At 45.0% G+C, this 26986-nt stretch overlaps 1 long non-coding RNA gene and 1 pseudogene across 1 annotated transcript in view; one reads left to right on the plus strand and one right to left on the minus strand.

Annotated features, from left to right (window-relative positions):
- Window positions 1–26986, plus strand: part of LOC138844649 (uncharacterized) — a 103233-nt gene that overhangs the window by 9369 nt on the left and 66878 nt on the right. The gene's annotated exons all lie outside the window — the stretch shown is intronic.
- LOC127484076 (U2 spliceosomal RNA) lies at window positions 1326–1442 on the minus strand (annotated as a pseudogene).

Below are 26986 nucleotides of genomic sequence, written 5' to 3' on the forward strand. Positions count from 1 at the left end.
ATCCACTGTTTCACTCCCTAAATGCTTATGCAGCCAGAACTGGGTCAAGTGGAAGCCAGGAGCTTGGATCTCCACCCGGGTCTATGTGAGTGGCAGAAATCCAAGTACTTGGGTTGCCATCTGCTTCTTCCCAGACACATTAGTAGGAAGCTGGATTGGAAGTAGAGTAGCCAGGACCTGAATTGATACTCCAGTAGGAGATACAGGTGTCCCAAGTGTTGGCTTAGCACACTGTGCCACAATGCCTACCCCCTAAAGTTCTCTTTTAATCTTTTCAGTTACATAGTTGACAACTTTATATCTATTTACTTCTTTATATTAAATTCTCTCGGTTCAAATAATTGGTATGTTTTCTGTCTTCTGAATGGACCTTGAGTGTTACAGAAGTGGAGAGGATTTTTGTTTGGAAAGGTGTCAAGTTTGGTTTTGAATATATTGAATTTGCAGTGACAGTGGCCAATCCTTGGCTGATTATTTCCTTGAAGAAAGGTAGAGATACAGCACTGGCATTTGTGGGAGAGATGAGATAGCAAAATATTTTTGACACTGCCAGTCTTGATGCAATGACAAACTATGCAACTGCCTGAATCTTGTGGGTGAATGGTGTGGTAAGACGAGCTGATGGTTACAAATAGCCTCATGAAGAAGAGGCAACAAAAGGTTTAACAATTCACAGATTTGAAGATACATTGATCAATTTGTGAGAAAGCATTGATAAATGTAGCTCATACCAATTTATTTTTCTGGCTACTCTTTTTTCTAATTTTTAAAAAATTTTTAATTTTTAATTTTTTATTTTTGACAGACAGAGTGGACAGAGAGAGAGACAGAGAGAAAGGTCTTCCTTTCGGTTGGTTCATCCTCCAATGGCCGCCACAGTCAGCGTGCTGCGGCTGGCACACCGCGCTGATCCGATGGCAGGAGCCAGGTACTTATCCTGGTCTCCCATGGGGTGCAGGGCCCAAGGACTTGGGCCATCTACTGCACTCCCGGGCCACAGCAGAGAGCTGGCCTGGAAGAGAGGCAACTGGAACAGAATCCGGCGCCCCTGGCTACTGTTAAATTCTTGCCCAGCCTATGTTCCAAAGTCTATCCAACACTGGGGCTATCCTTACAAGTACAAACTCGGGTCCCCCAGAGCTCTTGCCCTTTCCTCTAGGACCACTGGGAAAAGCCTCCAGGTCACACTGAATAGTGATTTATCCCCTTCTATCTTTGGATTCTACTTGTCTACTACCAGTGCCAGAGTGATACGTAGAAATTTGTACACGTGATGAGAGATTTTTTTTTTTATTATTGATGAACTGTCTCTCTCTATACTTGGCAGTGTGTGTGTGCATGTGATCAATTTATTCAAATGTCTGCTAACTGCTGGCTTTGTGACATATTTCTGATAAGAACAAATACTACACTTGATCTTAACCAAAAGGCCGAGAAGTGAGGTGTGTCATATTTCTATATTTAAAATTTTTTTAAAAAAGATTTATGTACTTGAAAGACAGAGAGAGGTCTTCCATCACTGGTTCACTTCCCAAATGGCCGCAATGGCCAGAGAGCTTCTTCTGGGTCTTCCACATGGGTGCAGGGGCCCAAGTACTTGGGCCATCCTCTGCTTCTTTTCCAGGCACATTAGTAGGGAGCTAGATTGGAAGTGGAGCAGCCAAGACTTGAACCGGCACCCATATAGGATGCCAGAACTGCAGGCCAGGGCTTTAACCTGCTGTACCATAGCTCTGGCCTCTGTTTTTAAATTTGATTTAAGGAATACAAACTTCATGCATTTCATATATACAAATTTAGGTCTCCATTACATGTAAAGTTTACATAGTTCTGTTAGGGTCCGAAAACGCCCACCACCCGAGGAATGACTCCAAGAGACTTTCTCTCATGCAACCAGCAAGGGGTTAAAGATTTATTGATCCAACATGTTGGGGCTCTCTGAACATACAAGAACAGAGGAGCCTCGAGGAACTAAAGTATAGGGTTTATAAAGGCAAAAACCGCAAAATCGGGAGAGGGGAGAGAATACATGGTTGCTAAGCAGTTGCTAAAATCTTACAATCAGCAATTATGATCTTAAGACATAGACAAATCACATCTTCATTATTAGCCCAAAAAACCCAGGTGCAACATTTCTACTTTTAAGCTTGAGCAATCATGCTAGGGGGTTTTTGTGCTCTGCCAAGGGTGATCTAGTGCACTGCTATTGTCCGACTATTTGAGATCATAGTTTCAGACCAGAGTCTCACGGTGGGGGGGTGCTTTCCCAGAATGGAGTCTCAAGTGCTCCAAAATGGAGTCCCTACTGTCAAGGTGCTACTTCACTCTGTCTTATTTTCACAGCTGCACCAGGAAGGTTTAAACCTGTAAGCTTAAGCTTAACTTTTTACACCCGCACATATACAATTTTAACTCTTCAGTTCTAAGTCTTTTCTGTTTTGTACTCACTTTTTTTAAAAAAACTTTTTTTATTTATTTGAGAGGCAGAGTTATGGTTCACTCCCCAAATGGCCACAATGGCTGGAGCCAGGATCCAGGAGTCTCCTCCATGTCTCCCATGTGGGTGCAGGGGCCCAAGCACTTGGTTCATCTTCTACTGCTTTCCCAGGCCATTAACAGAGAGCTGAATTGGAGGAGGAGCACCTATGACATGAACTGGTGCCCATATGGGATTTTGACATTGCAGGTGAAGGCTTAACCTACTACACCACAGCACCAGTCCCTTTTATAGTCACTCTTGTTTCATTCATTTGTTTTATTTCTTTGATAGGCAGAGCAGGAGGGTGAGGGAGGGGAGGGAGTAGGGGGAGGGGGGAAGGAGAAAGAAAGTGTTATTTCATCCTTTGGTTTATTCCAGGGCTGGCCCAGGCCAAAGCCAAGAGCCAGGAACTACATCCCAGGTGGGCAGCACAGACCCATGTATTTGAGCCAACACCTTCTACTTCTCAGGGTGCCCATCACCAAGAAACTGTATTGGAAGCAGAGCAGGGACTCAAACCCAGGTACTCAGGTATGGGGTGTGGATATACAAAGTGGTGCCTTAATGACTACACCAAACACCGGCCACTGTAATCTACTCTTTTGTTTTGTTTTGTTTTGTTTTATTTATTTATTTGAAAGGTAGAGTTACAGAGAGAGAAAGGGAAAGACAGAGAGGGAGAGAGATCTTCTATCTCCTGGTTCCCTCCCCAAATGACCACAATGGCTGGACCTGAGCCAGTCTGAAGCCAGGAGCTTATTTCTAGTCTCCCACGTGGGAGCAGGGGCCCAAGGACTTGGGCCATCTTCTGCTATTTTCCCAGGCACATTAGCAGGGAGGCGGATCAGAAGTGGAGCAGCTGGGACTCAAACCAGTGCCCATATGGGATGCTGGCACTGCCTGTGGGGCTTTAACTTGCTGTGCCACAGCACCAGCCCCTAGCTTAAGTATCTTTAATTTCCTCTTTCTCCTCTGCATGTGGACATCATTTTTCTTTCCCTTGCTTCAAACCAACCAAAACCTCCAAAACCAAAAAGCCTTCAATGACCTTGCTGTAACTTTTATTCTATTTTTCTCATCCTTTTACTGTTACATGTTTAAGGACAAAATTCCATTTTCTCAGTGTACAGTCACTCCTTGTTCTGGTCTCTTGACCTCTGCTATTCCCTCAGCCCCTGTCCCTGTCACTCATTCTGATCACCGAAAGCAGTTCTCTTCTAATTGTAAGTTGTGGTGGATCTTTCTGAGCCCTCATTCTCTTAGATTTCTCCATGGCTTTTGACATTGTTGGTTACCCTTCTTTCTTAAACTCACCTCTTGTGTTCTTAGTATAACATGTGATTTTCTTCCCATCCTTTAACCTTCCCAGAACAGCTTAAGTAACTCCACTGAACTTCATTTCTAACACTTCAACTGCAATTTGATGGGGGCATGAAGAAATAGTGGTGTCACTCAAAGCTGATTGCTGCTCAGAGAGGCTTTGTGTAATTTTGTCCTGTGTTGTTGAAATCAACCAGGGAATAGTTCTTAGTTTGGGAGGTCTAGGTATTTAGTTGTGTCGGAAACTGGTCAGAGTAGACAATTTTTTTTTTTTAAGATTTATTTATTTTATTTGAAAGGCAGAATTACAGAGAGGCAGAGGAAGAGAGAGAGAGAGAGAGAGAGAGAGAGAGAGAGAGAGAGAGAGAGATCGTCTATCTACTGATTCACTCCCCAAATGGCTGCAATGGCTGGAACTGGGCTGATCCAAAGCCAGGGGCCAGGAGCTTTTTCTGGGTCTCCCACCCTGGGCACAGGGGTCCAAGGACTTGGCCATTTTCCGCTGCTTTCCCAGACACATTAGCAGGGAACTGGATGGGAAGTGGAGCATCTGGGACTCAAACTGGCACCAAAATGGGATGCCAGCACTGCAAGTGGTGACTTTACCTGCTATGCGACAGTGCTGCTCCCAAAGTAGACTATCTTATCAGAAACTAGTACTGCTGATATGTCTCTTCCCTGAACAATACTTGCTGGATAAACCATGTCCAACCTGCTTCATTTCTCTGAGTTTCAACCTTTGCATTTCTAACCTCTTACATATTTAGTTCCATTGTTCAGGCTGTGGTTAAGCTCTCCATTTTGCTTTCTCTTCCTTAATGGCATGTGTTGACTTTATTTGTCACATTTTGAACATTCTGGAGGTATTCAGTGCCACTTCTAAAGGTGACAGCTCTCTATATAAGGAAAAAAAAAACCCTACTTCTTTGACAGAGTTTTCTGTTTTAAGTTATTTAATATAAGTTATGTTTTTGGCTTCCTGGAGATCTTATGGCTGTTATTCAGGAGACAGAAAATAGAATTCATTGTTGATTGAGAGGAATTCTTTCCATAAATAAGAAGTGTTTATTTGAAATATATCCCACGACACAGGATAAGAATAAGAGAAGGTAGCCTGGTCTTTTATTATAATTTCTTTTGTATTGTACAAAGTATGGGCGAATTTCTATTTCTTATTGTTGTTAGTTTATTCTTATCATGGAGGTTTAGGTAGGCCAAATAGAAAGTGAACTAAGCATTGGCATTGTGAGTTTATGGAAAAAGAAGTCTCAACAACAAGAACAAGAAGCCAGAAGTTGTTTCACAGTGAACTAAGACTCTTTGTTCCTGATTTCAAACAGCAGATTGTAGCAGAGCCTGAAGATGCATCCTTTCTGGTGACATTTGTCTTAGATTACCCTGTATTGCTGAAACCCAAAGAGAGGAACCAGGGAGATTTTCCCACTTACGGTTCATAGCCTTTTCCTACTTTCTCATCTTTGGTTCTCTTACGTTGTATTGCCCTTTGCCCCGCATATTTTGCAGTTGGGTACATGGGCTGTTCAGATGCACAGTCTGTTTTTACTTTAGAGTGAGGAAATTTCAGAGTACAAGGTCCCTTGGCTAGTAATGTACATGTAAGTCAGGGTAAGAAGGTACCCTGCTTCTCTCACTAGCCAATTCTGGGGCAATTTGAGTCTCCAAATTAATAAAGATAGAACATAATAATCCACTGACTAAAATAGGGACCCGTGAGTCTGTACTGATGTACAAGTATGCCCATTTAAAATTTTGAGAGGCAGAGAGAAAGTCTCTCTCTCTCTCTGTCTCTGTCTCTCTCGCTCTGTGTGTGTGTGTGTGAGAGAGAGAGAGAGAGAGAGAGATCTTCCATCTTATGGTTTACTCCTCAAATGGATGGCTGGGGCTAGGCCAAGGCAAAGCTGAGTCAGGAACTCCATCTGGGTCTCCTACATGGGTAGCAGGGGTCCAAGAACTTGGGCCATCTTCTACTGCCTTCCCAGGCCCTTTTGGGGGCAATGAATCAGAAGTGGAGCAGCAGGGATTTGAACCAGTGCTCTGATATGGGATGCTGGTGTTTCAGGAGGTAGTTTAAACCCATTGTGCCACAACAACAGCCCCGTTTATTTTTATTTTTAAAGATTTATTTATTTGAAGGGCAGAGTGACAGGAGATCTTCTGTCTGCTATTTTACTCCCTAAATGGCCATAGCAGCCATGTTTGGGCCAGGCTGAAGCCAAGAGTCAGGAACTGTATTTGGATTTCCCACATGGGTGGCAGGGACCAAGGCACTTGCACTAACTCCACTGCCTTCTTAGGCAAATTGACAGAAAGCTGGACTGGAAGTGGAGCAGCTGGGACACCAACCAGTAATCTGAAATGGGATGCCAGTGTTGCCAGCGGAGGCCTAATCTGCCATGCCACAATGCTGGCCCCTTGTTCAGGATTTTTTTCTTTAAATTATGAATGGATGTTGAAATTTTTTTTTAATTTTTTTTTTTTTATTTTTGACAGGCAAAGTAAAGTGGACAGTGAGAGAGACAGAGAGAAAGGTCTTCCTTTTTGCCGTTGGTTCACCCTCCAATGGCTGCCCCAGCCGGCACACCACGCTGATCTGATGGCAGGAGCCAGGTGCTTCTCCTGGTCTCCCATGGGGTGCAGGGCCCAAGCACTTGGGCCATCCTCCACTGCACTCCCTGGCCACACCAGAGAGCTGGCCTGGAAGAGGGGCAACCGGGACAGAATCCGGTGCCCTGACCGGGACTAGAACCCGGTGTGCCGGCGCCGCAAGGTGGAGGATTAGCCTAGTGAGCTGCGGCGCCGGCAAGGATGTTGAAATTTATGTATGTGACAGAGTTACAGAGAGAAAGGGAGAGACAGAGGAGATCTTCCATCTGCTGGTTCATTCCCAGATGGCTGTAATGGCCAGGGCTAGCTCAGGATGAAACCAGGAGCCAGGAGCTTCATCCAGGTCTCCTACATGGAGGAGAGGCCCAAATACTTGGGCCATCTTCCACTGCTTTCCCCAGGCCATTAGCAGGGAGCTGGATTGGAAGTGGAGCAGCAGGGACATGAACCAGTGCCAATATGGGATGCTGATGTTGCAGGCGGTGGTTTTACCAGTTATGCCACACACTGGCCTTGGATGTTGAATTTTGCTGAATGCCTTGTCTGCCTTCTGTTAAGATGACCATGTGATTTTTATTCGTCATTTTGTTGATGTAATTTATTACATTTATTGATTTGTGTATGTTCAACTATCCTTGTGTTTCTGAAATATCCCACTTGATCATGGTGAGTGATCTTTTCAATGTGCTGTTCAATTCAATTTGTTATTATTTTATGAGAATTTTTACATCTTTGTTTACTAGAGATATTGGTCTATAGTTTTTGTTGTTGTTTGGTTTTGTTACAAAGGTAGTGTTGCCTTTGTAGAATGAGTCCGGAGGGGTTCTCTCTCTTCCCTCCCTCCTTCCATTTCTTCCTTCTATATTTATTTCTTTTTTATTTTTATTTTTTAAGATTTATTTATTTGAAAGAGTTACAGAGAGAGAAAGGAAGAGGTGGAGAGAAAGAGAGAGGTCTTCCATCTGCTGGTTCACTTCCCAGGTGGCTGCAATGGCCGGAGCTGTGCCTATCTGAAGCCAGGAGCCAGGAGCTTCTTCCAGGTCTCCCATGTGGGTGCAGAGGCCCAAGCAAGGACTTGGGCCATCTTCCACTGCTTTCCCAGGCCATAGCAGAGAACTAAATCTGAAGAGGGGCAGACGCTCACAGCACTGGCCACCCCCCTCTTTTTTTTTTTTTTTTTTTAATGTATTTGAAAGGCAGAGAAAGGAGAAGAGAGAGAGGATTTCCCAAGTGTCCACAACTTCCCGAGCTAAGAGCTGAGGCTACCACATAGGTAACAGGAATCCAATCACTTGAGCCATCATTGCTGCCCTCCAGGGGTCTGCATTAGCTGGAAGCTGAAATCAGGGGTGAAGCTGGGTAAACTCCAAAATTCTGATGTAAAGGCATCTTTTTAAAAAAGATTTATTTATTTATTTGAAAGAGTTACAGAGAGAGAGAGAGAGACAGACAGACAGACAGACAGAGACAGACAGGTCTTCTATCTGCTGGTTCACTCCTCAGATGACCGCAACGGCTGGAGCTGGGCTGATCCAAAGCCAGGAGCCAGGAGCTTCTTTCAAGCCTCCCATGTGAGTGCAGCGGCCCAAGGACTTGGGCCATCTTCTACTGCTTTCCCAGGCAAGGGAAATCCAGTAAGGAGCTGGATTGGAAGTGGAGTAGCTGGGACTCAAACCATTGCCTATATGGGATGCTGGCACTGCAGATGGCGGCCTTACCTGCTATGCCATAGTGCCAGCTCCAAGGGTAACTTAATGGGTATCTTAACTGCTAGACCAAGCACCTGCCCTTTAAAGCCAACCTTGTGTGATACAAATATAGCTACTCCTGCTCACTTTTGGCTTCCATTTGCATGGGATATCTCTTTCCATCCTTTCTCTTTAAGTCTGTGTATATCTTTTTTTGTGAAGTGTGTTTCTTGTAAGTAGTATATTGTTGGTTCTTTTTTTTTTTAACTCATTAAGCTACTTCATATTTTTTTAAAAAGAGATTTATTTATTTATTTGAAGGGAAGAGTGACCTCATATACCATAATGTATTTCACCCGAACAAGGGCACATCCCTATATAATATTCATAATGTAATCAACCTAAATCAGGAAGTCAACATTGATATTAGTATAACACTATTATCTAATCCACAGACATTTCAAATTTTTCCAGCTGTCCCACTCTCTCTTCTTTCTGGTCTGGAATTCAATCCAGTTTCACTTTGCCTATAGTTATCATGTCTCTTTAGTCTTCTTCAATCTAGAATAGTTGCTTAATGTTTCTGTGTTTCTCATGACCTTGGCAGTTTTTTAAAAGATTTATTTATTTGAAAGAGTCGGAAAGAGAGAAAGAGAGAAAGAGAAAAAGGGGGGGGGGAGAAGGGGGGGAGGGCGGGAGAGAGAGAGATCGATTGATCTTCCATCTACTGGTCCACTCCCCAAATGGCTGAAACAGCTGGGGCTGGGCTAGGCCAAAGCCAGGAGCCAGGAGCTTCTTCTGGGTCTCCCATGTGGGTGAAGGGGACTAAATACTTGGTTTATCCTCCGCTGCTTTCCCAGGCACACTAACAGGGAGCTTGATTGGAAGTGGAGCAGCTGGAACATGAATTGGCACCCATATGTGATATTGGCATTGCAGGTAGTGGCTTTACCTGCTATGACACGATGGTAACCCAAACCTTGGCAGTTTTAAAAAGTGTATATTTTCATTCAGTAAGTACTCTAAATTGGGGTTTTTCTGATGCCTTTCCCTGTGTTCCAGACTCAGGTCATGCATTGTGGTGTTTTTTTTTTTTTTTTTAAGATTTTTTTTTAAGATTTTTTAATTTTTATTTGAAAGGCAGAGAAAAGCAAGAAGGAGAGGGAGAGGGAGACGGGAAGGGGAAGGGGAAGGGGTAGGGTGAGGAAGAGGAAGAGGGAGAAGGAGAGGATCTTCCGTCTATTGGTTCGCTCCCCAAATGGCCATAATGACTGGGACTGGGCCAGGCTGAAGCCAGGAGTTTCATCCAGAGCTCCTGTGTGGGTGTAGAGGTCCAAGCACTTGGGCCATCTTTCACTGATTTCCCAGATGCATTAGCAAGGAGATGGATTGGAAGTGGAGCAGCTGGGAGTCAAGCTGGCATCCACATGGGAGGCCATCATTGCAGGCAGTGGCTTAACCTGCTGCGTCACAGTGCTGGCCCAGGCCATGATTTGTTGATAGGGGTACTCCCCAAAAGGTACTGTGCTCTTCTCATTGCACTATGTCAACCTAACTTGTTGCTAGTGATGTTAATCTTGGTCAACTGGTCAACTTGATATTTGCCAAACTTCTCCACTAAGAAGTCACCATTTTTCCATTTGTAATTGAATAGTGTTTTGTAGGGAGATAGTCCTAGACTGTGCCAATCTCCTATTCCTCATCAAACCTTTAACCAGCCCATCTTTTTTTTTTTTTTGACAGGCAGAGTGGACAGTGAGAGAGAGAGATACAGAGAGAAAGGTCTTCCTTTTTACCGTTGGTTCATCCTCCAATGGCCACTGCAGCCGGCACACCATGCTGATCCGAAGCCGGGAGCCAGGTGCTTCTCCTGTCTCCCATGTGGGTGCAGGGCCGAAGGACTTGGGCCATCCTCCACTGCACTCCCGGGCCACAGCAGACAGCTGGACTGGAAGAGGAGCAAGCGGGACAGAATCCGGCACCCCGCCTGGGACTAGAACCTGGTGTACTGGCGCTGCAGGCCGCAGCAGCCATTGGAAGGTGAACCAACAGCAAAGGAAGACCTTTCTCTCTGTCTCTCTCTCTCACTGTCCACTCTGCCTGTCCAAAAAAAAAAAAAAAAGAAAAAGAAAAAAAAGAAAAGAAAAGATGGGTTGGTTGGAGTGCAGATGGGATTTGGGTTTTCAGATCCGTCCTGGAGTGGATGCACATTGTAGAATGGTTAGGAATCAACTTGACCTTCCCAGATGCCCTTTGTTCAGGTTAGATTTCTCTGGTACCTTCAAACCCTAACCAGGCCCTTAGCCCCAGCCTAGAGTCAAAGTGGCCTCTGGAGGGCAGAAGAACACCAGGTGATCTTTCCTCAGCTCAATGTAATGACATCCATTGCTTTCTTCATTTCTTCTGAAACCCCACATTTTAGCTAATAAACTAGAAAGAGTTTGATCATCTGGAATCATAATTAGAAAAGTTTAGTGACATTTATCTATCATTATAAAAACTTTGAATCATACCAGTAAACAGATAACAGCAATTAGCAAAGTCACCAATTAGAGTATATTAAGTAGAATGATTTTTTTTTGATGTAGTTGTAACTAACAGTCTGTAAAATGCTGTTATTGGTTTCTAACAGTAGGTAGGAATTATACAGGAACTAAATGTCTGGCTGTGTAGAACAATGGCTAGGCCTTAGGAAGGACTCAGACTTTCTGGGTTTGTATCTAGAAGGTACCACCTACTTACTAGGTGTTTGTCATTAGGGATGTCAATTACATTTTTTTAAAAAAATTTAAGATTTATTTATTTTATTTGCAAGTCAGAGTTACACAGAGTGAGGAGAGGCAGAGAGAGAGAGTTCTTCCATCTGATGGTTCACTCCCCAATTGGCTGCAATGGCTGGAGCTGGGCTGGTCTGAAGCCAGGAGCCAGGAGTTTCTTCCAGGTCCCCCATGTGCGTGCAGGGGCGCAAGGACTTGGACCATCTTCTACTGCTTTCCCAGGTCATAGCAGAGAGCTGGACTGGAAGTTAAGCAGCCGGGACTAGAACCGGTGCCCATATGGGATGCTGGTGCTTCAGGCCAGGGCATTAACCCCCTGTGCCACAGCGCTGGCCCCACTTTTTTTTTTTTTTTTTTTTAAGATTTATTTATTTATTTGAAAGAGTTACAGAGAGGCAGAGGCAGAGAGAGAGAGAGAGAGACAGACAGACAGACAGACAGAGACAGACAGGTCTTCTATCTGCTGGTTCACTCCTCAGATGACCGCAACGGCTGGAGCTGGGCTGATCCAAAGCCAGGAGCCAGGAGCTTCTTTCAAGCCTCCCATGTGAGTGCAGGGTCCCAAGGACTTGGGCCATCTTCTACTGCTTTCCCAGCCCATAGCAGAGAGCTGGATTGGAAGTGGAGCAGCTGGGACTTGAACCGGTGCCCATATGGGATGCTGGCATTTCAGGTGGCAACTTTACCCGCTACAGCACAGTGCCGGCCCTGTCAATTACCTTTTAGGTACCTCAGTTCCCTTGTTTGTTCAGTCTGTAAAAGTACCTTATGGGGCTGTGATGTGGTCTAAGTGAGATAACAAAATTTTGTTTTTGTATTTGTGTACAATACTTATTTATTACTAATAATATTAGGATTATTTTCCTGAAACCATTATACATCAAATAGATAAGTAATTATGTCAACATTAACAAGATCAAAATTTTCACATAAATAATTAGAGTTATAACAACAACAAAAGTGAAAAGTCTCTAACTCCTATTTCTTTTCTTTTTTAAAAAGTTTACTTATTTGAAAGAATGACAGAGAGAGGTTGAGGAGACAGAGAGAGAGAAATAGATCTTCTGTCTGCTTGTTTCCTCCATAAATTCCAGATGGCCATGATAATTGGCCTGGGCCAGGCTGAAGCCAGGAGCCAGGAACTCTATCTGGGTCTTGCTTGTGGGTAGCAGGAACTCACATAGTTGGCCATTGTCTGCTGCCTCCTAGGTACATTAGCAGGAAGCTGGCTTGGAAGCAGAGTAGTCAGGATTCAAACTAGCTCTGTAACATGGGTTGTGGGCATCCCAAGTGGTGACTGAACCTGCCATGCTGCAGTGCCTGCCCCTAACCTCTATTTCATTATGCTCATGGGCTATTTTATTGTTTTCTTTTCTTCTTTTTGGTTGTTTTCTAAATATACTTTATGTTTTAGAGCAGTTTTAGTTTCTTGGAAAAACTGAATTAAAGATACAGAGATTTCCCCTGCAAACATGCCTGCGTAGTTTCCCTCAATATCAATATCCTGGAAAAGGATACATTTATTACATCTGATGAATCTACATGAATACATCATTATGTCCCAAAGTCCGTGGGTTATGTTAGGGTTCTATCTTGGTGTTGTACATTTGAAGCATTTGGACAAATGTATTATGACATCTATTCACTTCTGAAGTGGAGTCACTGCCCTCAGCACATTAAGTTTATTAGCAGTACCTGGGACATGATAAGCATCTAATAAATATCAGTTTATGGTTGTGATTGTTACCATCAGTGACTTCCTCAGTCAAAACTACCCTAAAATATTTAATTAGCTTTTTGTCTTGATCCTCTAGTAGACAACATTAGCCTGTTATTACTTACTAATAAAAATGTATGGAGAGCAGTCTTGTTCTCCTCTACGTTAGTTTGAGATGGGTGAGATTGAGCTGGTCCATTCTGGAAAAATAACTTCTGGGGTCCAGTGCTGTGGCATAGCAGGTAAAGCTGCCACCTGTAGTGCTGGCATCCCATTTGGGCGCCAGTTCAAGTCCCGACTGCCCCACTTCCGATCCAGTTCTCTGCTATGGCCTAGGAAAGCAGCAGAAGATGGCCCAAATCCTTGGGCCCCTACACCCACATGGGAGACCCGGAGGAAGCTCCTGGCTTCTGATTGGTGCAGCACTGGCTGTTGCGGCCAACTGTGGAGTGAACCAGTGGATGGAAGACCTCTCTTCTCTGCTTTTCCTTCTCTCTCTCTGTGTAACTCTGACTTTCAAATAAATAAATAAATTAAAAAAAAAAATAACTTCTGGGCAGCAAGTCAAGAAACAAGAATAAGGGAGACAAGATGAAGCCATGAAAGGAACACAACCACATTTCAACAGTGGAATGTGAAGATGAAGAGATCGAAGAAATACGAGAAACAGAATTCAAAAAATTGATTGTAGGATTACATAGAAACAAATCTATGAACTAAAGAAATCCGTATATGACACGAATGAAATTTTTTTCATGAAATTGAGAGTTTAAAGAGAAAAAAATGAAATATTGCAAATGAAGTATACAATAGAACAAATAAAAAAGGCAGTAAAAAGCCTTAACAACAGAATTGGTGAGGAAGAAGAAAGAATATCCGAGTTAGAAGACAAATTGCTGTGGCCGGCACCGTGTCTCAATAGGCTAATCCTCCACCTAGCGGCGCCGGCACATCGGGTTCTAGTCCCGGTCGGGGCACTGGATTCTGTCCCGGTCACCCTCTTCCAGGCCAGCTCTCTGCTGTGGCCCAGGAGTGCAGTGGAGGATGACCCAAGTGCTTGGGCCCTGCACCCCATGGGAGACCAGGAGAAGCACCTGGCTCCTGCCTTTGGATCAGCGCGGTGCGCCGGCTGCAGCACACCAGCCGCGGCGGCCATTGGAGGGTGAACCAACGGCAAAAGGAAGACCTTTCTCTCTCTGTCTCTCTCTCTCACTGTCTACTCTGCCTGGCCAAAAAAAAAAAAAAAAAAAAAAAAAAAAATTGCTGGAAATTTTGCAGTCAGACTAAAAAAAATTAGAAAACTAAAAAACAGTGTTGGAGATCCATAGGATACTATCTAACAGCCCAACATATGGATTTTAGGAGTTCCTGGAGGTGTGGAAAGAGAGAATGGATTTTAAGCCCTTTTTAGTGAAATAATACAGAAAACTTCCCTAATTTGGAGAAGGAAAGGGATATCCAAGTACAGGAAGCACATTGAACTTCTAATAGACATGACCAGAAAAGATCTTCACCACAACACATTGTAGTCAAACTCTCCACAGTAAAACATAAAGAAAAGATTCTAAAATGTGCACGAGAGAAATGCCAGATTACTTTCAGAGGATTTCCAATTAGACTCATAGCTGATGTCTCATCAGAAACCCTACAGGGTAGGAGAGAATGGCGAGATATATTCCAAGTCTTAAGAGAAAAAAACTGTCAAGCCAGAATACTATACCCTGCAGTGCTCTCATTTGTGAGTGAAGGTGAAATAAAGACCTTTCATAGCAAACAGAAATTGAAAGCATGTGTCACCACCCCTACAAAAGATGCTCAAGGATGTGCTACACACAGAAACATGGTCATAACTATGAAGGAAGATGAAGGCAGAAAATCTCACAGTAAAGGTACAAAGAAAATCCAAAGTAAACAATAGTAATATTTATGGAAAAATGGCAGGGACAAGTCATTACTTACCAAGTAAATGGCCACAACTCTCTAGTTAAAAGATACAGACTAGGGGCCGGCACTGTGGCATGTTGGGTAAAGCCACCTCCTACAGTGCTGGCATCCTATATGGGCACCAGTTCGAGTCCCGGTTGCTCCACTTCCGATCCAGCTCTCTACTATGGCCTGGGAAATCAGTAGAAGATGGCCCAAGTTCTTGGGTCCCTGTGCCCGCATGGAAGACATGGAAGAAGCTCCTGGCTCCTGGCTCTGGATCAGTGCAGTTCCGGCTATTGTGGCCATCTGGGGAATGAACCAGTGGATGGAAGACCTCTCTCTCTCTCTCTTTCTCTCTCTCTCTGCCTCTGCCTCTCCTCTCCCTGTGTAACTCTGACTGTCAAGTAAATAAATAAATAAATAAATAAATCTATCTTTAAAAAAAAAGATACAGACTGGCTGAATGAAAAAAAAAAAACCATCTATTTGTTGCCTACAAGAAACACAGCTCACCAACAAAGATACACATAGGCAATTGTAATAGTCAGGGCTTGGCCATGCAGGTACCAGAGCCCCAAACTCAATCTGGGTCTTCTACCTGGGTGGCAGGAACCCACTTACTTGAGCCATCCTGCTGCCTCTCAGGGTGAGCATTAGTAGGAAGCTGGAGTCAGACATGGAGCAAGGACTTAAACCCAAGCACTTGGAATGTGGGTATCCCAAGCTTTGTCTTAACTGCTATCCCAAATTCCTCTGCTGACATGAGTCTTTGAGTAGACATAAGTTTTCATTTCCTTTGGATATTTAAAAGTGAGATTGCTGGGTTATATAAGTGTATGTTTAACTTTTTTTTTTTTTTTTTGACAGGCAGAGTGGACAGTGAGAAAGAGACAGAGAGGAAGGTCTTCCTTTCGATTGGTTCACCCCGCAACGGCTGCTGTGGCCAGCGCACTGTGGCTGGCACACTGTGCTGATCCAAAGCCAGGAGCCAGGTGCTTCTCCTGGTCTCCCATGGGGTGCAGGGCCCAAGCACTTGGGCCATCCTCCACTGCCTTCCCGGGCCACAGCAGAGAGCTGGACTGGAAGAGGAGCAACTGGGACTAGAACCCGGGGTGCTGGCACCCCAGGCAGAGGATTAGCCAAGTGAGCCGAGGCGCCTGCCGTGTATGTTTAACTTTATAAGAGACCATCAAACTGTTTTGCAGTGTGGTTGTGTCATTTTGCAGTCCTGTTAGCAATGCATATAACTTCTAGTTATACATAGTTTTCATGGCATCTTTCACATGCACACTCTCACTCTGCTTTCTCTACCACAGTGGGTTGTCTTGAGTGGATCTTCCTTACTGTGAAAGCTCCAGAAAATGTTTCATTCTAAGAGTCATTATAACAGACACTCTGTTAGGGAGCTCTCCTGTGGAGGCACAGAGAACGCTGAACCCCTGCCATTTTCTCTCGGAACGTACTCAACACTCCGACTTCTTTTCACTCTCTTCTTTAGACAGCCTTGGCAGTTAAGTAGCCATTATATGTCAGTGATTTTATCTTTGTTATTTTAAGTCTTTAAAAATGAGTAGAATATGTTTCTGGTTTCTCTTGTTTGTATGTTTCTCTTTATTTGTTCACTCTGAGTTTCAGTTTGTAGACGAAAGCATCTCCTCGTGGTGTATCTTTCCTCTCAGTCTGGCTCTTGTTGGAAGAAGCCCTTCTGTTCAGGCACGCCCTCTCCTCTGTCTTCCGGACTGGCGGGGGCCTCTGCCTGCATCAGCTGCCTGAGCAGGGCTGACAGGGCCTTGGCTTATTCTTAGGCCTCCCTGCACGCTGAGCCTTTTCTTCCTTTCCCTGTGCTGCAGGAGGGAGAGAACTTTACATGGTGCTGTGCCCGTGTGAGTCCAGGAAAGGCTCTGTGATCTTAAAGCCTTTGAATTTCTCTTATCCAACCAGAGGGAGGTATTCATTTCCACTTGAATAGAGGCACGAAGCTATTTTTTTAGACTGGAGCTGCTATTTTGCATAAAACAAAGCAGTTATACATTAGCATGGGGTAACTGGCTTTTCTCAGTAGCCTCTAACAATGACTAGAGACAATGGTTTAATTATAAGCGAACCACAGTTTAAAGAGTCATAACCCACACACAATATCCGAACCAAATTTTGCCCGTTCCTTTCGAAAGAGATTTCAACTGGTTTGTGGCCCTAATGAAGAGCCTGTTTGTCCCTTCCATCCCCTCACTGCTCTCAAAGCTCTTAGGGCTTATTTCAGCCTCTGGCCTTTGCCAACGCTGTTCCCACAGCCCAGGGTGCCTGCTTTCCTTTCTTTTGCTTATCTGTTATTCACTGCTGTTTTAAGGCTCAGTTCAGGCGCTCCCTCTTTTAAGAAGCTTTTTTTTTTTTTTTTTTACAATTTCAGTGTATTTTGGGTTCTACTGTCTACATGCATTGCTAATACCACAGGATTTAACTTAGATTGCACTTAAGTTGACTGTATTGATGGTCCATGTTGTTTTCTTCACAGAAATGAACTATTTGAGAGTAGAGACCATGTTTTAATACTTTTTGTGTTCAGCACTTAACACAGGTCCTGACAACATGTAGTTTTGTTGAATGAAATTGTTGAATGAATGTTAGGCATATCACAGATACTCAGTGAGTAAATGTTGATTAGTTGGTTGTGGGACCATTGTAGGAAGTAGCTAGATAACTTTGTTCACAGTATCATCGTTTTAGTGCTGGGCAGTACTGTTTTTTTTTTTTTTTTTTTTTTTTTTAATTTTTGACAGGCAGAGTGGACAGTGAGAGAGAGACAGAGAGAGAAAGGTCTTCCTTTTGCCGTTGGTTCACCCTCCAATGGCCACCGCTGCAGCCGGCGCACCGCGCTGATCCGATGGCAGGAGCCAGGATCCAGGTGCTTTTTCCTGGTCTCCCATGGGGTGCAGGGCCCAAGCACCTGGGCCATCCTCCACTGCACTCCCTGGCCATAGCAGAGAGCTGGCCTGGAAGAGGGGCAACCGGGACAGAATCCGGCGCCCCAACCGGGACTAGAACCCGGTGTGCCGGCGCCGCAAGGTGGAGGATTAGCCTATTGAGCCACAGCGCCAGCTGGGCAGTACTGTTTGCAGAGATGCAGTTAGAAGTCACACTCCACAGGTGGAGGCATTGTGGTGCAGGGTTAAGCTGACACGTGGAGCACCTGTAGTCTGCCTCCCTGGGAGGCAGAAGGTGGTGGCACCAGCACTTGGCTTCTTGCCACCCCTGTGGGAGACTTGATGGAGTTGTGGACTCCTGGCTTCAGGCAGGCCCAGTCTCAGCTGTTGGAGGCATTTGAGGAGTAGACCTGCAGATGAAACATCTCTCTTTCTGTAGCTCTGCCTTTCAAATAAGTAAAAATAAAACTAACAAACAAGAAAAGAAACTACACTGCTCAACCTCCCACTATGTCTTCCTCCAGCACTGACTCCTATTTCCTGTCCCCCATCTTGCACAGTGATTGGACATCAAAGGGTTAGATGGCTTAAAAAAGGGGCCATAAAGGAGGGTATGGAGGGATGACTAGGGCGCTGGGAAATATCTAAGAATATTTTATAATTTTGGTTATAAATTATATTTAGTTCTACAAGTTGGGGATTATATTATGCAGTGATTATATTAAAAATGTGCGAAAATGTTGACTGAGCAGGGAAGGTTTTGTTTACATGTAGTTGGTAAAGACCATGGGGTATAGGACCTACTTCCAAGGATTGAATGACATTTTTGATTGCAGATCCCACACAGTTTTCTGCGGGCAGGGACACTTAATCCAGAGGGAAGTTCCCACCTGGATGTTATTTATGGAGCCAGGATTCAGGAATGTGTTAGGCAGAGAACCCAGAGTAGTGTCTCTGTGAGTCTCCTCAGCACCAATTCTCTTTCCTGTCCTGGGGCCTACTCCAACCAGACAAGAGTGAGCAGCGGAGTGGGGAAAGAGAGCCACTCTGTCCTTTGGCCTTCTGCTCCAGTAGGATCAACCCAGTAGGGAAAAACTTGCTAGACTGAGTAGCTAGCTGGGCCTTGACTTGAGTTTTCCTCTCTAAGTTGTTCATATGATTAAGGCAGAGGTAAAATAATAGGTCTCTGGGGATCAAGCTGAGAGGTATTCCACTCAGTTGTTGAAACTTTAAAATACATTTGAGAGAAGAGAACCCTAAGAAATAAAGTAGGCAATGGTAAAAACAGACGAAGGGGGAGCTTGTTTTCCTGTCTGTAGGAAGCAAAAGAATGCTGAAACAACAATAACCGAGTGGACAGATATTTACATAGCACGAAGTCACACCATTCATTAAAATTTATTTGGTATCAAGTTTATGCTATACCTGAAATAAGTTGCTGTATTTAGGGAGTTTATAGAGATCTAAATTTGAAGTGCTGTAAGTGAAACAAATGGATATTGAGATAGAAAATAATGGAGGAGAGGATTTTATATAAGTATAGGGTTAGGGAATACTTCTTTGGGAAATGACATTTAAGTTGATTTCTGAAGAGTGAGCTGAACACATCATGCTTATGAGAGCTGGGGACAAAGCACCTGACTTGAACAAAAAGCAGGTGAAAAGTCCCCCCGTGTGGCTGGAGGGTGGTGGGTGAGGGGCAAGGACAGGAGCTGCTGCTGGACAGCTAGCCCTGGGCCAGACCAGGCAGGAATTGAAGTCAACTGGGGCATCTCTCTTAGAAAATCGAATGACCTGGGAATCACCAAAGTACATTGAGGGTTAAGGTAAAGCATTTGTGTTTTATTTGAAGAGCAAAGGGAAGCTGACTAATGAGTTTTAGACAGAGAAGTGATTGGACTCAGTTACATTTTATAAAGTTCACTCTGACTGCTGTGTGGAGGATGGGTTGGAGATGGACACAAGAGGGTGAGGAAGAGGAGACCATTTGCAATCATCCATGACAACTGTTAGAGACTTGAACTAGGTGGGAGCAATGGAGGTGGAGAGAGGAGGTTGCTATTGAGATGCATTTTCAAGGGAAAATTGATGAAAGTTAAATTTATGTGTTTTTTTTTTTTCAAAGTGATAGAAAATCTGTAAGGTCAAAAGCTACCGGGAGGGGCCAGTGCTGTGGTGTCATGGGCTAAACCTCAACCTGTGGCACCGGCATCCCATGTGGGCACCGATTTGAGTCCCAGCTTCTCCTCTTCTGATCCAGCTCTCTGCTTATGGCCTGGGAAGATGGTCCAAGTGCTTGGGCCCCTGCACCCGTATGGGAGACCCAGAAGAAGCTCCTGGCTTCAGATTGGCTCAGCTCCGGCTGTTGTGGCCATTTGGGGAGTGAACCAGTGGATGGAAGACCTTTCTGTCTGTAACTCTGCCTCTTAAATAAATAAATAAAAAAAAATTTTTTTTTAAGTTACTGGGAATAACTGAAGGCAGGCTGCTATGCCATGATTTCTCCCAGGAGGGGACTTTGGGTACTTCTCAGTCTGTTCAGGACTCTGTCCTGGAAAGATGAATGCTTTGGACTCACTTAAGGGCATTTGCTTAGAAGCCTCCCAAGTAGCATTGAACGCAACCTTCCTAAAGGAGGTTTCATGAGTGGCAGCTTCCTGTGACAAGAGCCTGCATAGAAGAGTGCCTATGGCCAGCGAAGTCCTCAGCTGTGCCTGAGAAGTAGTATCAGAAGGCTCTGGTGTCAAAATAGTAAGGCTGAATAGATGCTGGGGCAAAGAAGGCACAAATGTGTTTACTGCTTCCCTTTTCAGATTGTATAAGGACAAAAATCACAAAGTCATCGAAATTCTTATTGGGCCTGAAGAAGCCCAGTCTTCAGTGGGAGGCCTGACGGGATGGTGGGAGAGCGTGGCAGCTGTTTTCAAAGGGTTGATGGCTGCCTTGCTCAGATTGACTCTGTGTAACTCTAGAGGGCAAGAGCTGGGATATCCTTAACTCAAGCTAGGGAGATGTATGTCACTCTGACCACCACAGCAAAGCAAGACCATGGGTAGATGTCACTGGAGAATAAAGAAGTAAAAACTAGTTCATGCACACATTGGACGCTGGCTGGAACAAGATGCTAATGGTTCATTGCTACAGCAGGGAAAGTGGAGTCAGGATGAGCACTGGGCCAGATCCAGAGGCAACTCAACAGGGAATGCCAAGCTCCTGTCCAGCGAGTTTCAGGGTCAGTTTTTGGTGAATCTGAGGCTAAAGTCAGATGGAGGCTGAAGGGAACCATGTGAGTTAGGATTGGCAGCTGTACTTCTGATAAATGTTTATGGACAGAGTGGTATTTCCTTAGGTCTCCTTTGGAGACTCGAGAGCCACACTCTGTCTGTTGACCCTAGCAATTAAATGATCTGTGTAACAGTGAGTGAGTCTGCTTTCCTACTAGAGAGTGCTTTGCCCTGGCTATTTTCAAAGCAAAGGCCAGATCATCTCTTTTAACAGTTTTCTATGATAAATTCTGTGATTAGGGCAATTTTCATTGGTCAATTCTGTGATTAATACAATGTCTTTTAGAGATATTAAATATGGGTATTAATTTCCCAAAGGAAAGCTTGTGAAGGCTAGGGATTCTTCAATGGCAAGTGAGTGGAGATAATTTTGAGTTGGAGGCATGGGGCTGCTTCTTATCTTCTGTATGTGTCTCAACAGGCCCTTTGGGTCTGTATCCCTTGTGCACAGTTAAAATATTGTCTCTGGAGAAAGGTTGGGATTTTGCATAGCAAATATTATCAACAAATTTGGAAGTCTACTCCTGACAAAATGAACTCTCATAGCATTTTAAAAAAAAGATTTATTGGGGCCGGCACTGTGGCACAGCAGGTTAATGCCCTGGCCTGAAGCGCCAGCATCCCATATGGCTGCCGGTTCAAGACCCGGCTGCTCCACTTCCTGTCCAGGCCTGGGAAAGCAGTGGAACATGGCCCAAGTCCTTGGGCCCTTGCACCCATGTGGGAGACCCGGAGGAGGCTCCTGGCTCCTGGCTCCTGCTTTGGATCGGCACAGCTCTGGCCGTTGCGGCCAATTAGGGGGTGAACCATTGGATGGAAGACCTCTCTCTCTGTTTCTCTCTCTCTCTCTCTCTGCCTCTCCTCACTCTGTGTAACTCTGACTTTCAAATAAAATAAATAAATCTTTAAAAAATTCATTTTTTGAAAGGCAGAGTTACAGAAAGACGGAGGGGAGAGAGATAGAGAGAGAGAGAGATCGAGAAAGAGAGAGATCTTCCATCTGCTGGTTCACTCTCCAGATGGCTTCAACAGTCTGGACTGGGCCAGACCAAAGCCAGGAGTCAGGATCCAGGATCCAGGAGTTTCTTCTGGGTCTCCTAAGTGGGTACAGGGGCACAAGGACTTGGGGCATCCTCTGCAAGGCCTTCCCAGGCCACTAGCAGGGAGCTGGATTGGAAACAGAGCAGCTGGGATTCAGCTTGGCACCCAATAGGATACTGGCACTGCAGACGGTAGCCTAATACGCTGTGCCACAGTGCCAGCCCCCTCTCATAGCATTTTAATGCCTGTAGGTGTGTTGCTTTCTGACATCTTAATGAGCAGCACCGTGAACAGTACTCCCCTGGCTGCTAGGGGGTTCTCTTACCTGGTGGCAAAGGCAGGGAGCCTGCAGTGAATTTGATTCAGGCCTAGTGCTGGAGAAAGCCATGAAATTGGCTAAAATCATCTTCCTTTCCTCCCCTGAAGCTATGTCCCCTTTGGTAGCCCCTTTCCTGCCCTGGTCTCTGCTCTGCTCTAAAGGTGAGGAGCACTGTACACTGGAGGATGTGCCAGACCTGGAATTGGAAGCTCTAGCTTCAAGTCCTGACTGCCACCTACCAACAGCTGTGTGTGATCTTAGGCATGTTTCCTTAACCTCTGAGATTCTGTCTCATGTTTAAAAATGGGGGTTCATAAGGCTACAAACGGCACCTCAAACAGGTGTTACAAGGCTCAACTGATACATTGCTTGTGTAACTGCCTTTTCTCTTCTTTTCTTTTCTCTTCTTTCTTCTTTTTTTTCTCTTCTCTTCTCTTTCTCTTATTTATTTGAAAGTCAGAGTTAGAGAAGGAGAGGCAGAGAGAGAAGTCTTCCATCTGCTGGTTCACTCCCCGATTGGCCACAATGGCTGGAGCTGTGCTGATCTGAAGCCAGGAACGAGGAGCTTCTTCTGGGTCTCCCACATGGGTGCAGGGGCCCGAGGACTTGGGCCATCTTCTACTGCTTTCCCAGGCCATAGCAGAGAGCTGGATCGGAAGTGGAGCAGCTGGGACTTGAACCGGTGCCCATATGGGATGCTGGCACTGCAGGTGGAGGCTTTACTCTCTATGCCACAACACCAGCCCCAGAAACTTTTTTTTTAAACGATTTATCTATTTATTTGAAAGTCAGAATTACACTGAGAGAGGAAGAGACACAGATCGATCTTCCATCTTTTGGTTCACTCCCCAGATGGCCTCAAGCTTCTTCCAGATCTCCTACATGGGTGCAGGGACCCAAGCACTTGGGCCATCTTCTGCTTTTCCCAGGCCACCAGCATGGAGCCAGATCAAAGTAGAGCAGCTGGGATGTGAACCAGTACCCACATGGGATGCTGGTGTCACAAGCAGCATTCCAACCCACTATACCATAACACTGGCCCCCAGAAAATCAACTTTTAAAATTCCATTTTCATCAACATTTTTTGAAATACTCTTGTGTGATTAAGTAAGTTCTCAGTAAGGTATACACCATTATTTATTTTGGCTTGAAATGCCTCTGTTGGGGATTTTAATTTGGTTTAAAATTATTTCCTAAACATTAAATAATACCAAAAATGTTATGATTTAGAGATAAGACAAAAGAACAAGAGTAAAGTGAGCACACACATACCTACCACTGAGCTGAAGAAATAGAACATTATCAGTACTGTTGATGTCCCATGTGGCTCCTCCCCAGGCCCACTTTCCTCTCCAACCTAAGCTAATTGCAATCTTGATTTGTGTTTATCTTTTCCTAAGTTTCCTTTTGAGTTGTTCTTTTTTTAAAAATAGTTTATATATTTTCATCTGTTCAAAAGGCAGAGAGAGAGAGAGAGAGAGAGAGAGAGAGAGGGAGAGAGAGAGATAAACCAGACACAGAGGTAGAGAGACATTTTCTCTCTGCTGATTCATTCCCCAAATGCCTGTTATCTCCAAGGCAGGGCCAGGCCGACACCAGGAGCCTGAACTCCATCTGAGTCTGCCAGGTGGGACTTGCAGGGGACCAAGTCATTGAGTCATCTTCCCTGCCTCCTAGGATGCGTTAGCAGGAAGCTGGATTGGAAAGCAGAGCAGCTAGGACTTGAAACTGGCACTCAGATGTGGGATGCAGGTGTTGCAAATGACAGCTTAACCTGCCACGCCATAACATATGCCTTTATAGTTTTTCTGTATATACATGTGTGTATATTCCTAAACAACATATTTTTATTTTTAAAACTTTTTTTTAAAAAGATTTTATTTATTTGAGAGGTAAAGTTACAGACAGTGAGAGGGAGAGACAGTGTGGGGAGCAACTGAGACTAGACTAAGTTACTGGAATTAAGACTTATTCTATGCATCTGCTCTCCCACAATATGGCGCTGGGGAGGAGTAAACTTCTACGCAGCTGCCTCTCGCCAATTTGATTGATAAGCTGCAGGAGCTGATCCTGCTCCTGATTGGAGGAGAGCAGCATGCTCAGCGTGTGGGTAGCAGAGTTGGGATTGGTGGAAGAGGACTATAAAGGAGGAGAGGGACAACATGCACCAGGAACATCTGAAGGAACATCTGAGGAACATCCGGATAACACCTGAGCAGCCCCCGAGAGAGCCGGCTGGCGGTGTGCCGCTCCTCCGCGGAAGCGGGGAAAGTGGCAGGGGGTGCCGTCCCTCCACGGAGGTGGAGGGGTCGGCAGCCAACCCGGGAAGGACCAGCAGCAAACCCGGGAAGGGCCAAGCAGACAAAAGAACAGCGCAGGGTCTAGTGTCGTTCCTCCGCGAATGGGGGAGCGACAGACAGAGAGAGAGATCTTCCTTCTGTTGATTCACTTCCCAGATGGCCGCAACGGCTGTAGCTGCACTGATTTGAAGCCAGGAGCCAGGAGCTTCTTCCAGGTCTCCCACATGGGTGCAGGGGCCCAAGGACCTGGGCCATCTTGTACTGCTTTCCCAGGCCATAGCAGAGAGCTGGACTGGAAGAGGAGCAGCAGGGACTTGAACTGGCGCCCATATGGGATGCCGGTGCTGCAGGCGGAGGATTAACCTACTGTGCCACGGCTCCGGCCCCATTTTTAAAACATTTTTTTGGGACTAGTGCTGTGGCGCAGTGGGTTAACACTCTGGCCTGAAGCACTGGCATCCCATATGGCGCCGGTTTGAGACCCAGCTGCTGTACTTCCTATCCAGCTCTCTCCTTTGGCTTGGGAAAGCAGTAGAAGATGGCCCAAGTCCTTGGGCCCCTGCGCCCACATGGGAGACCTGGAAGAAGCTCCTAACTCCTGGCTTTGGATCAGTGCAGCTCCGGCTGTTGCGGCCAATTGGGGAGTGAACAAGTGGATGGAAGACCTCTCTCTCTCTCTCTCTGTCTCTCTGTCTCTCTGTCTCTCCTCTCAGTGTAACTTTGATTTTCAAATAAATAAATAAATTGTAAAAATTTTTTTAACTTTATATAAATGGCATCAAATTGTGTATATAGTTCTGTAACTACAGTATTATGTTCCTGAAAGTCAGTCACGTTAAAGTGTTTGCTTATAGTTAATTCATTTTCATGGCTGTATGAGTATAGTATTCCATTGTGTGAAAATGACCTTATTCATTACTTTGTGGGCAGACATTTGGATTGTTTTCAAATATCTGCCCTCAAAGGCTGCTGTCCCCTTTCCCCATTTCTATCAGTGCTGTTGTGAGTATTATTGCATGTGTTTCCAGGGCGCATATGCTGTGCACGTGTTTCTGCAGAGTTTATTAGGCTGTGGGTTATGCAGGCATCCCAAGGGATGACCATGCCAAATGCCCACCCTTGTTGGTTTACTCTCTTTCTGTCATTAGTTGAATATTGTCTTAATTTTGTTGTAGCAGAACTTACTGTATTTTTTTTCTTTATGATTGTGGTTGTCCCAAGGAATTGTTCCCTACATCAAAGTATGAAGACATTCTTCCATAATATCTTCTAAAAATTTCATTTTTTTCTTTTACGTTTAAGTAACCCATTTCTTCCTTTTATTTTTTTTAGAATTGATTCTTTGGTATGGTGTGAAGGAAGGACCTAATTTTATTTTTTCTCCTTTAAAATAAATGATTTCAGCACTCCTTTTTTCCTATAATTTTGTAGTACTAGCTGTATCTGAAATTAAGTTTCTGCAAGTGTTTATGATGCCTCTGGGTTTTATATTCTGTTCCATTTGTCTATCTCTGTAGCAATATCATACTTACTAACTTTTGCAATACAACAAATACTTTCTGGCAGGTTGTATCCACTAGTTTTTAGTTTAGGGCTATCCTTAGTTCATTTGTGCTTTCATCCAAATTTTAGAGTAAGCTTGTCAAGTTTCTTGAAGATATTATTTTGAGGGTTTTATTGGAAATACACTGAATCTGAGGCTAATCTTATAAAATGTGATGGGGGAAGGCTAGGGTTTGAATGTGCTCCCCAAAAAGTGTTGGAAAATTAGCTGCCATGCAACAGTTTTGGGAGGTGGGGCCTAATGGGAGGTGTTTAGGTCACAGGGACACCACTCTCAGTGAATGGACTAATGTCAATTATAAAATAGCTGGAGGGCCGGCGCCGCGGCTCAATGGGCTAATCCTCCGCCTTGCGGCGCCGGCACACCGGGTTCTAGTCCCGGTCGGGGCGCTGGATTCTGTCCCGGTTGCCCCTCTTCCAGGCCAGCTCTCTGCTGTGGCCAGGGAGTGCAGTGGAGGATGGCCCAAGTGCTTGGGCCCTGCACCCCGTGGGAGACCAGGATAAGTACCTGGCTCCTGCCATCGGATCAGCGCGGTGCGCAGGCCGCAGCGCGCTGGCCGCGGCGGCCATTGGAGGGTGAACCAACAGCAACGGAAGACCTTTCTCTCTGTCTCTCTCTCTCACTGTCCACTCTGCCTGTCAAAAATTAAAAAAAAAATAGCTGGAGGCTACAAGTTTGATCTCTCTCCTGTGTACTCTCTTGCCCTTCCAGTTTCTGCCATGGGATGACGATAAGAAGGCTCTTGCCAGGTGCAGGCCTCCTCTTGACTTTGGACTTCCCAGCCTGCAGAACTGTCAGAAATAATTTCTGGGGCCAGCATTGTGTTGTAGCAGATAAAGCCGCTGCCTGCCAGTGCCAGCATCCCATATGGGTGCTGGTTCCAGTCCCGGCTGCTCCACTTCCTATTTGTTTCCCTGCTAATGTGCTTGGGAGAGTAGCAGAGGATGGTCCAAGTACTTGGGGCCCTGAACCCACATGGGAGACCTGGAAGAAGCTCCTGGCTCCTGGCTTCTGACTGACCAGCT

This window comes from Oryctolagus cuniculus, chromosome 12, assembly GCF_964237555.1.
Source record: "Oryctolagus cuniculus chromosome 12, mOryCun1.1, whole genome shotgun sequence".
NCBI lineage: Eukaryota > Metazoa > Chordata > Mammalia > Lagomorpha > Leporidae > Oryctolagus > Oryctolagus cuniculus.